At 31.6% G+C, this 16435-nt stretch overlaps 1 long non-coding RNA gene across 1 annotated transcript; it reads left to right on the top strand.

The window, feature by feature from the left end:
- On the top strand, positions 1-595 carry LOC122602712. Its single transcript, XR_006324373.1, has 2 exons — positions 1-170; positions 250-595. It is a non-coding gene; the product is annotated as an uncharacterized LOC122602712 (long non-coding RNA).
- The last annotated feature ends 15840 nt before the right edge of the window (positions 596-16435 follow it).

Below are 16435 nucleotides of genomic sequence, written 5' to 3'. Positions count from 1 at the left end.
GTCTCTTCTTTGGTTGTTGGGGAATCTTTCATTGTAGTTATCTATGATTCTCCTCCAAAAAGAATCGCCCGATTAGTCTTTGCCGTGTATTGGATCCTTTGATGCATCGACCCAACACTCTGTGAGAACTTTCATCTCCAACTCGGTCCAATTTGACGAGTTTCCAGCAGGTTCTTTTGGTTGTTAGTCTTTCTTCGTGCATTTGGCCATGATTTTGACCCTTCGACCATTTGGTTGTACGTGTTTCAGGAATGGATTGGGGTGTGGGTACAGATTCGGGTGTGGGGATAGATGGTGGTGTGGGAAAGGATTATTGATCGGGTTGTTGAAAACCTCTAGCCGAGATGACTCTTCATGGTAGAAATTAGGGGGTTGTGGAGATGCAAGTTGATCATAATAAGCTGCCATGAATTGATGATAATTAATGGGGGACACTTGGATGTGGAATGAACGGTTAGGGTGGTGATTGGTTTGGGAACGATTGATTCACATCGTTCAAAGCGTTAAAGAAGTCTTCGACTCTTTGGTTGTTGAAGTTTGACATGATTTGTTGTTAAAATGAATTGGTATGTGTTAATATATATGAATTATTAAAGTGTGGTGTGTTCTAGTGCTTATGGAGGTGTATATATAGGAACTTTATAAAACTAGCCGTTAAAGGACTAAAAGGGTCAATTTTTTGAACTAGTGTCGGTCAATTCGGCCGTTACAGGGACCTGTTTTGCCATTGTCAGAAACTTTTTTTGTCTTATTGCATTATAGTAGCCGTTAGGTTCTAATAAAAATAAACAAATAAATAAACAATCGTCACAACTCGTCCCTAGAGGAACGAACAAGCTAGACGAGTCCATCGAACGAATGAGGGACGAGTCCCACCCAATGGTGTGGACTCGTCCGTCCACCTCGAACGAGCACAGAGACGAGGGCATTGGGCACGCTCTTAGCGTGTCTCAAAACTGTTTCTCTTGAGCACACGTATATATTTTTAAATTGCATTTTTAATTTCTATTCAATGATGTCATATAAATTAGTGACGAACTCAAAAGAGAGTTTGGGTGGCGGATTAGTTTTGGGATCCAACTTGGAAATTGATATTAAACTTTTAATGACGTATCAAGTCACCTTTATGTTTAACGGGTAAAACTAAACAATAACTTTTTTTAATTGATTTTTGATATTGTATTTTATTTTAATAAACAAAGTCTAAATAAGTTCATTTTTTTTTTATATAGAATTCGCCGTAAAGTCTTAAATTATACATATTTAATCCGGTCAAAAGGAAAATACTAGGACAAACTTACGAACTAAAAAGTTTTAGTTGATTTTATATTTATAAGGCATATGCTTATAAGAGTCTCTTGGACGCAGGACGCTATGGACACGGAGAACCCTAGAGTTGCGTCTTCAAGCAAGAGTCTTCCCAAGGAAGTCGACAGACGCTCGTATGTGGGTCCAGGAGGAGTGCGTATGCGAACAAAATAGAAAAAATGTTTATTTCTTTCATATGTGGGTCCAAGAAGCTGTCTTTATATGTAGAGGATTCCTAAGGGAAATCATGGGTGATGTGCTGTTGAGTTGGTAACTAAGAAGCTCCAAAACTCCCTCCTTATAAGCATAGGCCTAACAAGTAGGCTGACAGACTGCACACAACAAGCAACCTGCTTATTGCTTATTGCCAACGTTGATTAACACATTTGGTAGACGGGTAGAAACCTATATATATTTTTTTTAGAATAGGTCATCTTCAATGTTAAGGACGCCTTTAGGCGTCATTGAGCTGTCATATCGTATCCTTACAAATCCTTATACATCTTTATAAATCCTTCAAATCTTATAATTTTATCTCCAGCCATACAAACATCCTTACATATCCTTACATATCTTTTTACTTCCAACTAAAGACAAAAATATATAAAGTAAGGGCATGCCCTTGAGTAGGGCATCCTTTAAAAAATCCTTAGTTTTGAACAAGCTTCAATGACAAATGATATCCAATAACACCTAAGGGCGCCTAAGGGCACCCCATTGGAGATAGGCTAAAGACCATGGTTCAATGATCCATGATACCAATATATATATATATATATATTAATTAGTTTTTCGGAACGCATACCCCGACCATAGAATAAAGTGTAAGCCGACCACCACTTTCCCCGGCGATGTCGCCGCGGAAAGTCAGATAAGACAAAATTGCAACAACCCACCCGCATTAATTGCCTGCTGACTTTGACCAGCCTTTCCGCGGCGACATCGCTGGGGAAAGTTTTCTCGATTTTCGTGATTTAAACTTGACCGTCTGTTTGTCTCTTCTCTATCTCCCCACCCTTTTATTTTCTTTTCTTTTTACACTTCCGAACTCAACCAAAACCCTCAAATCTCCATCTCTTTCAAAACCAAAATTCACCATCTTTTCTCCAAATATTCCGGCCAACTTTCCGCGGCGACTTTGCTTACCACTTTCCGACGACTTTTCCGGCCGTTTCCCGACACGGTATATATTTTCCGCCCATTATCCTTTTTTTTCTTTTATTTGTGCTTTTGATAGCTTTGGTAGATGGTTTTATTCTTTTTTTCTTTTATAGATTTGTTAGTAGTCTTGGCGGTTCAAATTTTCCGGCCAGCCGGCGTATCTCGACCATCCTAACTTTTGGTATGTATTTTCTGGCCATTACCTTTTTTTGTTTGCTTTTATTTGTTTTTTGTTTTTTTGATAGTTTTGGTACATGTTTGTATTTTGTTTTCTATATATTTGTTAGGATTATTAGTATTGTAAATTGATGTGTTAAGATTAGTGGTTTGTAATTGTTGTTATTGTTGTGTTATTGGTACAAATTGTTATTGTTAATATGTTAGTGTTGTGAAAAATCCCTAATGGTTTAAGAAAAACTTTGTAGAAAAAATTTTGTACCAAAAATTAAGTATTATGTAGAAAAAAGTTATAAAAGATAGGTAGAAAAGATTATATAGAAAGAAATAATTTGTATGAAAATAAGTATAAAAGTTGATTATATAAGTATAAAAATCAAGTTTTGACAAACTTAAAAAAATTTATATAAAAGAACAAGGTATAAAAAAATAAAAATAAATAAATAAAATATATATAACTAGAGTAATTTATATAAAATGTATATTAAAAATGAAGTATAAAAAGTATATATAAAAAATAACTATAAAAAGATATATATAAAACTAAGTATAAAAGGGTATTAAAAAATCAATATAAAATACTTGTAGAAAATATAAGAAAATTTAAGTTCGGAAATAAAATATAAACAAGTTTGAATAGGTATATAAAATTATAACTTTTAAAATATACGTATAAAAGTAATAAAAAGCTAAGTTATAATTTATGAAAAATGTATATTAAAAATGAAGTATAAAAAGTATATATAAACATAACTATAATGAGATATATATAAAAGTAACTATAAAAAGGTTGTAGAAAATGTAACATTTTAAGTACGAAAAAAGAAATATAAAACAAGCTTACACAAATATATAAAATTTTAACTTTAAAAATATACGTATAAAAGTAATAAAAACATAAGTTGTAAATAGTATAAAATGTACTTAAAAAATGAAATATAAAAAGTATATACAAAAATAACTATAAAATGATGTGTATATATATATATATATATTGCTTGTAGAAAATATAACAAAATTTAAGTACGGGAAAAAAAATATATAAAAACAAGTTTAAATAAGTATATGAAATTATAACTTTCAAAAAATACGTATAATTGTTGAATTTAAACAGATGTTGTAAATAGTATAAAGAATTATGTGACAATTTACCTTTATTGTATTGTTGTATGTATTATTAATATGGGTATAATATGATTTGTAATTTGCAGTATAAATGGCTACAGTTCATGGTGGGGATGGTGGTAACGACCCACCACGTAAATCGTGGGTGCGAAAAATTTGAGGTTGCGCCGAGGGCGGTGGTAAAAAATATTGTGTTTTATATATATATATATATATTTTATTTATGGACTTCATGTGAAATTAATAATTTTTTTTGTTTTGTAGCACCTAAAAAAGGTCGGGGGAAGAACAAGGCACTAAACCGGAGAAAGAGTTTAAAGAACATGGTCGGCTTGAAGTTGATTTTGACACGAAAAGGTTTAGGACGTGGCACGCAGTGGGGGATTCAGGGTCTATGTTTAAGATTTATATAGGGACATTGATTCGTGGTAGTGGGGTCCCTATGACTTACGACTCATGGTCGGATGTGCCGACGCAGGATAAGGCGTTCCTAGTTCCGGCCTTAAACGTACAATTTCTATAATATTATATTCTTAAATCGATATTTTGTAAAAACTTGATATATCGCTAACTATTACTTAAAAATTGCAGGAATGGTTCAAATTGGATCACTTCATCGATTTGGACCCCAATGATCCCATCCGAGCAGCATTTGACAATATGATCAAGGCTGATGAGCAACATATGTATCGGAACTGGAAAAGCAGATTCAAATCAACCCACTTCGATCATAAGGGGGTTTAGAGAAGATTGCAGAGTTGGAGGGAGCTGTTCCCGAGGGTATGAAGCCGGAGGACTGGTCCGCTTTGTTGTGCTTCTACCAGAGAGAGGACCATGTGAAAAAGGCCAAGACCAACAGGGATAACCGGGACCTCCGAAAGCTCGCAGGGACCCACGGTCGGGAGTCGGCATCTCAGTATGCCGATCGATATGCGGTAACTTGTTATGAAATATTTACTTGTGTTTACAAATATATATTCCCTAAATAATTGCTATTTTAATGATAATTTGATGTATGTGCTTACAGCGAGCTAATAAGGGAGTCGAACCTGATCTGGTCAAAATGTATGGCAACAGACACAAGCATGCGGATGGGTCATGGGAACACCCGACAGCTCAAGCTAATTATGTAAATTTCTCTTTTGAAGTTATTAGTATTACTTAATCGTTTTGTCAACCTTATATATAAGTTATATTTTTAGCATTACTTATTCGTTTTAGTATAAGTTATATTTTTAGTATTACTTATTTTTTTTTATCAACTTGATATGCTTTTTTAACACGTTTTTCAGGAGAAACTAAAGAAGAAGAAGGAGGATGCTGAACGAGACCCCATCCCGACACCCCAGCCAGATCTTTTTTTGGCTACATTTGAAAACCGGTCGGGCCACCGCCGTGGCCAAGGGAGGATCGTTCGGGGTGTGAGAGACGCAGAGTATGACTATACTCATTTGACTCAGCCACGGGTAGTCACACCCAGCATATTCAGGGTTCCCTTGCTGGACCATCTCATGTTCATGGTGGCCAGGCTGGACCATCTCATGTCCCTGATCTCAACTCCACTCCTCCTCAAGAGCCTTGGTTTGATCCCGATACTATATTTAATTGGTCCGGTGCTGTACAGGCTCATGGCTCGCAATATGCTTCCACCTCTCCGTATGGCTCGCAGTTTGGCCCCACCTCTCTGTTCTCTGTTGCATCTATAAATTTGGGTAATGATTATATAGATTTGGTTAATGATGATGATGAGGAAAATGATAATTAGCCTTTTCATATTAGTGTTTGGTTGTTATAAACGGTACTCATTTAAACATGTGTGTTAAATTCAGTTTGTGTGTTATCCCATCTCGACAACCCGGCGGCTCAACCAACACCGATTGTCGATTTATTTATTTAGTTTTTTTTTATTCGTAATAAAATGCATGTGTTTTTATTTTATTTTATGTTTTGTATCTTTAAATTTTTTAATATCTAAATGAAATGTATGTATTTGTTTTCTTTATTTATTACCCATTGAAACTTTCAAAAACACAATACACACTCCATATTAATTTCTAAAATGCCATTTTATTTTTTAAAAGAGTACATTACAACATAATTAAAACTACTTAAACCATCATACACTAATTTAAAAGTACTTTACATTACAATATAATTTAAAAACATAAGAACATAATTTAGAAACATTACAACATATTAGATGTAACAACCCTACTTTTTAAATATTATATACGTGCTAGTTAGGTTGTCTATGTTCCCGCAACCCATAGTTATACGTAAAGCTAGTAGATAATGCCCCTAAATTAGCAATCTAAAGCTATTGATTAGTTCTAAATTCAACTCAATAAAATACCATTGAACAAAAATCTTAGTTGATATTTGAGTAAATTATAAATAATAATACAAGCCTCACAAGTCGAGCTAGCAATCAAAAAAATACTTATAAATACCCAACAATTTAACCATCAAGCCAACTAAATAATATTTGGTCATGGAAATAGTATGAACATCTTGAAATATTTGTAAGTTCTTTATGTGCATAAAATGTTTGAATAATAATAAGTATATATATGTATGTTTAATATAAATACAAGATTAACAACCAATGAGCCATGTGACAAATTAAAAACACAAATATACATACATACACATAAACACACACGACATATGTATGCATATATACTCCTAGACCAACAACTAACTATACTCACCAATAAACTAATAATACACTTATAAAACAAATAAATACCCATCTAATATATATATACACTTATACACTTACACTATAATTACACAAAAAAAAGTAAACAACCCTTCATTTCCCCCTCCCCCCCTTGAGGCCGGCCCCAACACACACACTCCACATTTTTGAATTTTTATTCCTTCCAAGATCACTCTTGAAACTCACACAAAATACACTCTTCACTTTCTACACACACCAACTTTATTTTCTCTCTCACTCTTCTCCCCTCTTTTCTCTTCTTCTTATTTTGGCAGCAAAAAGGGCAAGAAAAGGAAGAAAAATCAACATAAACATTTGCTAATAATAAGGGTTTAAGTTAGATTAAGCAAGGATTATTGTGAGCAAGGTTTAAGGGTTGTATTAAGGTGTGAATAAGAGTTGTTGGAGGCTTTAAGGGTCACGAAAAATCTGCATATTTTCATCATCAAAAAAGTGTTCTTCAAGGGTATATAACTTCATCTCTTTACTAGATTAATCTTATTCTTGTTCATACTAAAAAGGTTTTATCAAAAGTTCATGTTTTCTTTTAAATGTACACTTGATGAGGGCAAAGTTGATAGGATCTTTCTTTCCATGTTCATGCATGTTGAATCCATGAAGAAAGATCCAAGGATTCAACTAGTTTAAGAACCAAAAGTGTAGATATAGATTATATAGCTTTTAAAGTAGTTTTTCCTTTGAAAGATGGTTATGTTTTTATATATTTTGAAGTTATGATTTCTGGAAATTTTATAAAAATACGGACTTTTGATGTTGTGTTGTTGGATCTATAAAAGTTAGCATGAAAAGTGTTGAGATATGTTAATAGTTGTAAGATAATCTTTTTGCATGAAATGATGGACATGTTTTATACAATTTGTTTTTATGTTCATATTTCTGGAAATTTTCTGGAATTTTTCATAAAAGTATGTTTTTAGGTTGATGGAATTTAGATGGATAAAGATTTATTATTAAAAAGTTGAGATAATTGCATGCTTGTTAGATTTAAGAAAGTTGGATCTTTTATTGGATTATGAGATGAAGCTAGGCTTGTCATAAGTGAAAAATATGTTAATCTTGATGTTAAATATTCTGGAAAAATTTACAAAATATCAAGGATATGAAGCTTAAATCAAAACTTGTTAAAATATGCTTGAAATCGTAAACCGAAAGCTTGCAAAAATGCATTTTGAGCACACACATGCACCATAATCTTTTGAACATGAAAATATGATAAACCTAATGGAAATATGATGTATCCAAAGTATATAACTCAAGTCACTTGATGCATGGCAAGAATAAGCTCAAAAATCATCTTTTCGGGTCAATTTATCACTAACCGAAAGCACAAAATTTCACATATCACACTACCACCACTATCACGACTTGAATCACCAAAATATGATGGACTTACTGTAAATATTGAAATAAGGATGAAAATCTATTTGGAAGTACTTAAATTGCTTGAAAAATGAGGCTTAAAACACGTTTTCGGTAAGCGGTTTTTGATCATAAAATCCACAAATAAGCAAGACACAAGAGAGATTGAAATTATATAAATTTTACATGTTAAAAGATGCCTAGAAATACCTGAGATTTTTGGACAAAAGCTTTTGTGGTGATTTGTAAGTATTTTTATGATTTAATGGATTAAAATGGTAATTAAAAGATATATAAATTAATTAATAAATTGTATAAATCATGAATTTGATAAAATATACATAATTAATGGAAAAATTAACTAAGACCTACTGGAGAAAAATAATTATAAGTAAAGAACCAAGTTTTATGCAATTTAAGGGTAAATACTTAATGGAAATTACTAATTAATCACTATTATTAAATAATTAAATAAAAATGCATAAATATAAGTATAAATCATAATATTATAAATCAAGAAGCATAAAAATCAGTAAATAATCCATATATAATTATTCATGAATTTTAAAGACAATTTAAGAACCTAAAAATAATTATAAGGAATTATTTAATTAATGAATCCATAAAAAATAAATAAATAATTAAATATTATTAAATTAAATAAATATATAAATCAGAATTATTTATCAACATTTACATTATAAGAACACAAATGTCAAATAATATTACTAAACAAAGTATACAATGTAAATTATATAAAACAAAGCAAGTCTACTAGCATACATTTCATGATCTAGCTTACTAGTTCACGCAACGCACACTTACGTTGTGTGTATTTAAATACTATGGTTTAGGCTTGCTTGAGGGGCGACACCACTAGGCGAAGTTCACGAATTTTATCAGCCCTCTTTAACTCTCGAAACAAGTGAGTCATAGGCCCTTTTCAACTCTTTTATGCGTTTTACTTCCGGGGTGAAAAACATGATAATTATAATTGTTATCTTTTATGAAATGATACTTTGAAAGAATGTTTATGAAATGGATATTATGATGTATGTTCAATGTGATATATGTTATCTGATGAACTTGAGTACTGTCAAAGTCTAGTCCCCGCTACACTACTATTAACTCATTGAGGCCTGTAGTTAGAGAGTTCTGCAACTAGGATTCGTCCCCTCACTCACATCAGCGGCGACAGGTTGTTTGGCCGCCTACGTCGCCGCCTTCAACAGTGTCGGTCGTGGGGTGCTCTAATCTACTTTATATTTAGTCGTCTCCATGGCACGACTTCTTTATTATTAATTATTGCACATGATTGACAGCATGTGCCTTTATATCATAATTTTTCGGGGCAAATTATTATTATCATTATTTGGACGTGAAAGGGTCTTAGTAGTGGCTCAAGCATTTACTCATCAAATAATGCCTTTGGCTGAATGTTATTGAAATCAATTATGGTTGGACATTGTGTTTTGAACATATGGTTTGGGTATGAGTACTATGAAAGAACTCTTGAAAGTTTTATGGCATACCATCCTTGAATGTTGATGGAATATAAATGTGTTGCTAGTATAAACCTATGAACTCACTCAACTCTCGTAGTTGACACTTTTTCTTCATGATTTTCAAGTCTAGGGCAGTATGTTAGCCTTATGGCGATGTCGCCGCGGAAAGTCGAATAAGACAAAAGTGTCTGTCGACTGTTACTGTTGACTAAGACATTCGATAGTGACTTTTGTCTTATTAGACTTTCCGCGGTGATTTGTCCTGGTCGGGATACCCTTTTTGAAGTTCGGCATACCCTCTGCCTAGTTTTTACTCCATATGACCGCATTTGAATAGGTTTTACTCCATACGACCGCATTTGAATAGTAGAGGAGTAAGATATTTATGCCGATAAAAATGCTTTTGATGGATCATGGTAGTCTATTTTCCATGTGAATAAATCATTGGATAAGAATATGTTTTTTTTTAAAGGTGAACATAATGATGGAGGGTTCAAATTTCTTTTTAAATGGTTTTTGAAAGGTAAAATCAATGTGAGAATATGATTGATGTTTCATGGTGAATAGAATCTATGGGGCGAGGGTTAGCTAGTAGGCTGAGGTTAGGTAGTTACTAATGTCTGGTCTAGCCCAAACCTTTTTAATAATTTGGTTGGTTATCTGGGATGAAGAAAGGTTATGTTCCCAAATCTTTCGAATAGCATTTTAATGATAGGTTCCCCTGTATATGTGGTTGGGAACATTTGCATGTGGTCCATTTGAAGTTTTGAACTACTGTGTTGGAATTTTTAGATTTTGGATCCCTTTCAGCTGATCGGTTTATGGCAAACCATTATTAATTATGTCAATGTCCTATAAACATAATAAAACGTAGTTTTGATTTTTTTTTATCCGGGCCGGGTCTCGATTCATAAAGATGAAGGGCCCAAAAGTCTAAATCGGGCGGTCTTCTTGGACTTGATTTCTGTCTGATTTCGATATATATAACGTTATTATATATATATATATCATTACGTCTTATGTTCATATAAAATATAAAACCAGATATCATATTATATCACAATAACCAAAGTATCATTGTTGACATTTAATATAATACACTAATTGTTTTGTTTTGTTATTTATACATTTTATTATTCATATTGTATTTATACGTTATTTTTGCGGTATTTTTGTATCGATCCTTGATTAGTTTCTCGCATTCAGCCTTTTTTTGCAGTATTTTTTACTGATTGTTATGAACGCCTCTTGAAGCACGTTGTCTTCACCGAGTGTCATATGCGTAATAGATGATAGAACTATAACAATTTTGTTGTTTGAATAAAATGGTAGTGACGTAGAATGAAATGTATAAAGTTAGAGATCAATGTGTTGTGTTGTGTTGTAGTGAACTGTAAAGTAAAATGGTTGTAATTATAGTAAAAAAGTGTTTTTTTTAAATAAAAAAAATTGGCCTTCTTGCCGAGTTTAAAAAGCTTTCATAATATATTTTTTTTATGAAATATTAGAATTATAAATATGGTGTTTAATTGTAAATTCTAGTATTGGAAAGGGTATTAACGTTAAGTTGGTGATTTGTATAAATACCCCTCCCCCATAAACCTTGTGATAAGCTTGATTCATTAATATCATACACCCTTTTTTCTAACTTACTTTCTCTCTCTAACTTCATCTTCTAACTCTCATCACCCACACACACTAAAACACACATTCCACCATTGTTACACATATTAAGCTCATTATTATTCTTTACATGAAAATCACATTATTAGCCAAATTTCATTGCGATTATATCAAGAGTTAAAGTCACCAAAACATAACATACTTTCACAAAATGTTCATTTTGTATCATCTATTATTTTTTTTTTTGTTCATCTAAGTCACTGTACTAATTAGACCGGCTATCTATACCACTCGGAAATAGAAACCGTAAATAACCGGTAAACATTATGACTTGGCATATCTTTTTGGAAAACAAAATTAAATTACAATTAAAACCTAATCCCACGTATACGTCTCTTTCGTTCTACAAAAAATCAAAAATTCCAAAAACCATTCACCAACAAAAACCCTTAAAATGGAAGAATATTTTATATCTACATAATCAGATCCCAAAGCATCAATATTATAATCATTGTTTACCATTTACTCAAGGTATTGTTTATTGTTTTCATATATTTTTTTTTATTTTTGATTCTATGGTGTTCAAATTTTTTTCTTTTGAATATTAATGTAATGTTTATTAATATAATTTTTTTTCATTATTGTTGTTGGTGCTGCTTTAGATGGAATCTTTGTCAAGTTCTTGCCCAATAAGTATAAAATTGCATCATGGTGGCTATTTTGCAAAAAATCCTTTAGTATATGAGTTTGAGATTGTTACTAAGATAGACAATGTCGATATGGTTGCAATGAACTACTCTCAGTTTGTTTCCTTTGTAGAATCAAAAAGTCATGCTATTTGCAAAAGGTTGTTTTTTATTTTGCCAGGGAACAATTTATAGCGTTTTATGTATATCATGACTAAATGGGGTTTATATCATGACTATAGTCAATCAAATGTATAGTTATATGTGTTTGTCCGTGTAGTTTCATGGTGTATTTTGGATTTTTGGTATGAAAGGTCTTTTTGGATGTAGATGAAACTAATTCTTTATAATCATTTTGATATATTTTTAACTATGTAATACCTTTTTAATATTATGTAATGTGTTTTTTTGTTAAAACACATTAATTTATATAAATTTGTGTAAAAGTAAACTAGAATACTTGTTGAATTACATGACTAAAGGTTGTTTTTTATTTTGATAAATTTGCAAAAGGTTGTTTTTTATTTTGCCAGGGAACAATTTACAGCGTTTTATGTATATCATGACTAAATGGGGTTTATATCATGACTATAGTCAATCAAATATATAGTTATATGTGTTTGTGCGTGCAATTTCATGGTGTATTTTGGATTTTTGGTATGAAAGGTCTTTTGGATGTAGATGAAACTAATTCTTTATAATCATTTTGATATATTTTTAACTATGTAATGCCTTTTTAAAATTATGTAATGTGTTTTTTTGTTAAAACACATTAATTTATATAAATTTGTGTAAAAGTAAACTAGAATACTTGTTGAAATACATGACTAAAGGTTGTTTTTTATTTTGATAAATTTGCACAAGGTTGTTTTTTATTTTGCCAGGGAACAATTTACAGTGTTTTATGTATATCATAACTAAATAGGGTTTATATCATGACTATAGTCAATCAAATATATAGTTATATGTGTTTGTCCGTGTAGTTTCATGGTGTATTTTGAATTTTTGGTATGAACGGTCTTTTTGGATGTAGATGAAACTAATTCTTTATAATCATTTTGATATATTTTTAACTATGTAATACCTTTTTAAAATTATGTAATGTGTTTTTTTGTTAAAACACATTAATTTATATAAATTTGTATAAAAGTAAACTAGAATACTTGTTGAATTACATGACTAAAGGTTGTTTTTTATTTTGATAAATTTGCAAAAGGTTGTTTTTTATTTTGCCAGGGAACAATTTACAGCGTTTTATGTATATCATGACTAAATGGGGTTTATATCATGACTATAGTCAATCAAATATATAGTTATATGTGTTTGTCCGTGTAGTTTCATGGTGTATTTTGAATTTTTGGTATGAAAGGTCTTTTTGGATGTAGATGAAACTAATTCTTTATAATCATTTTGATATATTTTAAACTATGTAATGCCTTTTTAAAATTATGTAATGTGTTTTTTTGTTAAAACACATTAATTTATATAAATTTGTGTAAAAGTAAACTAGAATACTTGTTGAAATACATGTTCCGTTTTATTTTACATGGAGACCCTTATCGTTTCTTCTAAAACGAAGAATTACCAGCACATTCACCTGGACAAAGTGTCTATAAATAGATGATCATTTTTTTGGGTAACTTTAACATGTAAAATACTTTCACACTTAAAATGAAGCAGAATTTCACTAAACACATGCATCACACAATAGTTATGGTTCTACACTCGAATGGGGATAGAATTTTTAAAATATCGGATAGGGTGACTCAACATTAAGACAAGATTAAAAAATTGGAAAAGGAAAGCCCAAATTGTGGTTTCGATTTCCTATATTAATTTATTTTTATACGTTGACCGATTTATACTATGTACGATTTGCATAATATAGTTGTTTTACTTTTTCCATTGGTTGATCGATCAAAAATTGATTTGTCTTGTATTCATGATGTTTAATTATAATAATATTGCAAATATTATATTTGATAGGAATGAAATTGTATATGAATATAGCTCAAATCGCAAAGATAGCAATCCATTGTGACAACCGTCATCTGAGCATATTTTCTCGATGTACGTTTCTGATGGTCTTTAATCCATTCCGTTCATGTGCGCGACTTTATAATTAAAATATGTGCTTTAAGGGAGTGGACGTCATTAGTCTTTAAGACTTTAGTATCGGAATAAGTGGACTAATGTTTTTATTCGGGTTTTATGAGCATTTAGACTTTAGAAAAATTGCACGTAGACTCGAGGACAAGAAGAATACTAGTTGTCTTGTGGCGATGCCAAATAAAAGCAAATGCTTAAAAATTGATGCAATTAAAGATTTACTAATAAAAAAAGGTCATGTTTATATCTGTTAGAAAGCTATTGAAAAGTTACATGTAGATATGTCGATGATATGAATTAACCAGTCTCGAGTATTCTTGGATGGTCATGTCAAACGAGTTTTTAGTGGGGTCAAAGAAGGGTCAAAATTCGGTCAAAGCAAGGGAAAAAAAAACAAAACCCTAATTTTTACTAAACTTAACCTCATTTTTCATTTTCACTTCTCCCTCTCCTCCCTTTTTCCTCTTTAGCCGCCCCACCCCCTCTCTTTCAATAAAATCCAGCGGCCACCACTCAACCACCACCATCTACCACCTTAGCTTCTAGATTCTTCATTTTTCTTGTAGATTTGTGTAAGAATTACACGGATATATGTATTAAATGATTTTTCTTCATCAAAACTCACGTAATTCATACATATATATATATATATATATATTTCGGATATGTTTTGTATATGGATATAAAAATCCGAAATCTTTTCATTCGGTATACATATATATAAATCCGATTTCCATGAATTAAATCCGAAGTTTTTGATCTATTAGATATATAGACCCGATTTCTTGAACAAAAGTATTTATATTTCCGGTATATATGTTAGATCCAAAAAGAAGAGCCCGAAAACCTTCCAAATCCGGGTTGTATGGCCCGATATCTTTTGAATCTATGAATGTTTGAACAAAAAACTCTTAGATCCGATATGTTTTAATCCAAAATCCTTCAAATCCGTGAACCATGATCCGAAATCTTTATTCTTGGTAAGATTTGAAGTTGTAACATGATTTTGATTCTTGTTCTTGTCCTATGAGATCCGAAAATATATATATAAATTCGAAATTAATTATAACCGTGGGTATCTGTGATTTTTGACTTGTTCTTGGTTGTTTTTGGTTAGATCTAGCTTAGATCCAGGTTGTAAAAAGTGATTTAAATTGTGTACAGTGTTTGGATCTAGTCTTGTTCTTGAAATTAGGCTCAGTCAACGTTGGTCAAACCGGCAGAAAACATTTTTGACTTCAGAAATCTATTTGTCTTGAATTTTGGTGTTTAAATCTAGTTTTGGAAGTTGTTTTCTAGTCGGTCAAAGTCGGTCAACGGGCAGGTTTTTATTGTGTCTATTTTGGTCTTTTTGATAAAATTAGGGTTATGTTTAAATGGGTTTGTAAAGTCAAAATTGATTTAAAATTTGGTAAACTCAAAATTAGAGTTTTCTAGTCAAAATTAGGGTTTCTTGGTCAAAGTTAATTATGGTTAGTAATTTCGAGTCGTATTAATAATTTAATCCAAATTTGTCGTAATATCGGTGTAATACAGACTTATGACTATATATATACATCTATATAAAAAGACTTTGTAAAGACTATATAGATTATACGACTTTTCGGACATAACATATTTTATAATAAATGTTCCATACGAAGACTTGACATGATATAAACAATATAACGTGACATTATTAAGCGAACTCTTTCATATGGACAATTTACAAGGACAACGGGATTATTATATATAGGCCTATGGGAGACTATCTACACACATCAACTGTTCCCAGAAAAAATTACCGAAACGCACCGTTTTATACCCCGATGGTACGTTTTTGTGTATCCAAAACGGTGCTGGATCATCTACTTTTATATAAAAGGGATCATTTGATACAAGAGAAAATTCTTTCCGCTTTGAATAAAACAATACGTCTAGGCATAAAAAACGGCACTGGCATATACACATTTGATGTAAAATGGCCGGTTTTGGCAGTTCACCTTAAAATAGCGTTTCATGTAAAATGGCACCAAAAACGGGAGAATGACACCTGTCATTCCCCTGACATGAGTGTCAGACCACGTGTAATTCTTAAACAGTGTTTTGCTATCTACACACCGGCCAAACGCAGAGTTTTATATAAAATGGGGTATAAAACGGGGAGTTTTACATAAAACGGGGCGTTCAACTAATACTTAGCGTTTTATGTAAAATGGCACCAAACACGAGGGGAATGACATCATTCCCCTGACATGAGTGTCAGACCACGTGTAATTCTCAAACAGTGTTTTGCTATCTACATACCGGCCAAACACAGAGTTTTATGTAAAATGGGGTATAAAACGCGGAGTTTTACATAAAACATGGCGTTTTGATAGTGTTTCTATGAACAGTGGACAATGTAGCTATAGTATCACCCTTTTCTTTAACATTATATTGATTTTTATGATTTCAAATTTTTGTTTGCACTTTAACCAACTAATACTCAATGAATATTAACGAATTTGTTTGATAGATAATTTTTAATTATGAAGAAAAACCCCGCAACAACGTGTGGGTTTTTTACTAGTTTAGAGTAACAGACTTTGTACTTTTTAAATATACATGTTAATAACGTGCATTGTTACTTATATATGAGCATGATATCCGCGCAATAT

The sequence above is a fragment of the Erigeron canadensis genome, chromosome 6 (genome assembly GCF_010389155.1).
Source record: "Erigeron canadensis isolate Cc75 chromosome 6, C_canadensis_v1, whole genome shotgun sequence".
NCBI classification, from domain to species: domain Eukaryota; kingdom Viridiplantae; phylum Streptophyta; class Magnoliopsida; order Asterales; family Asteraceae; genus Erigeron; species Erigeron canadensis.
This window is presented reverse-complemented; position numbering and strand designations above follow the sequence as displayed.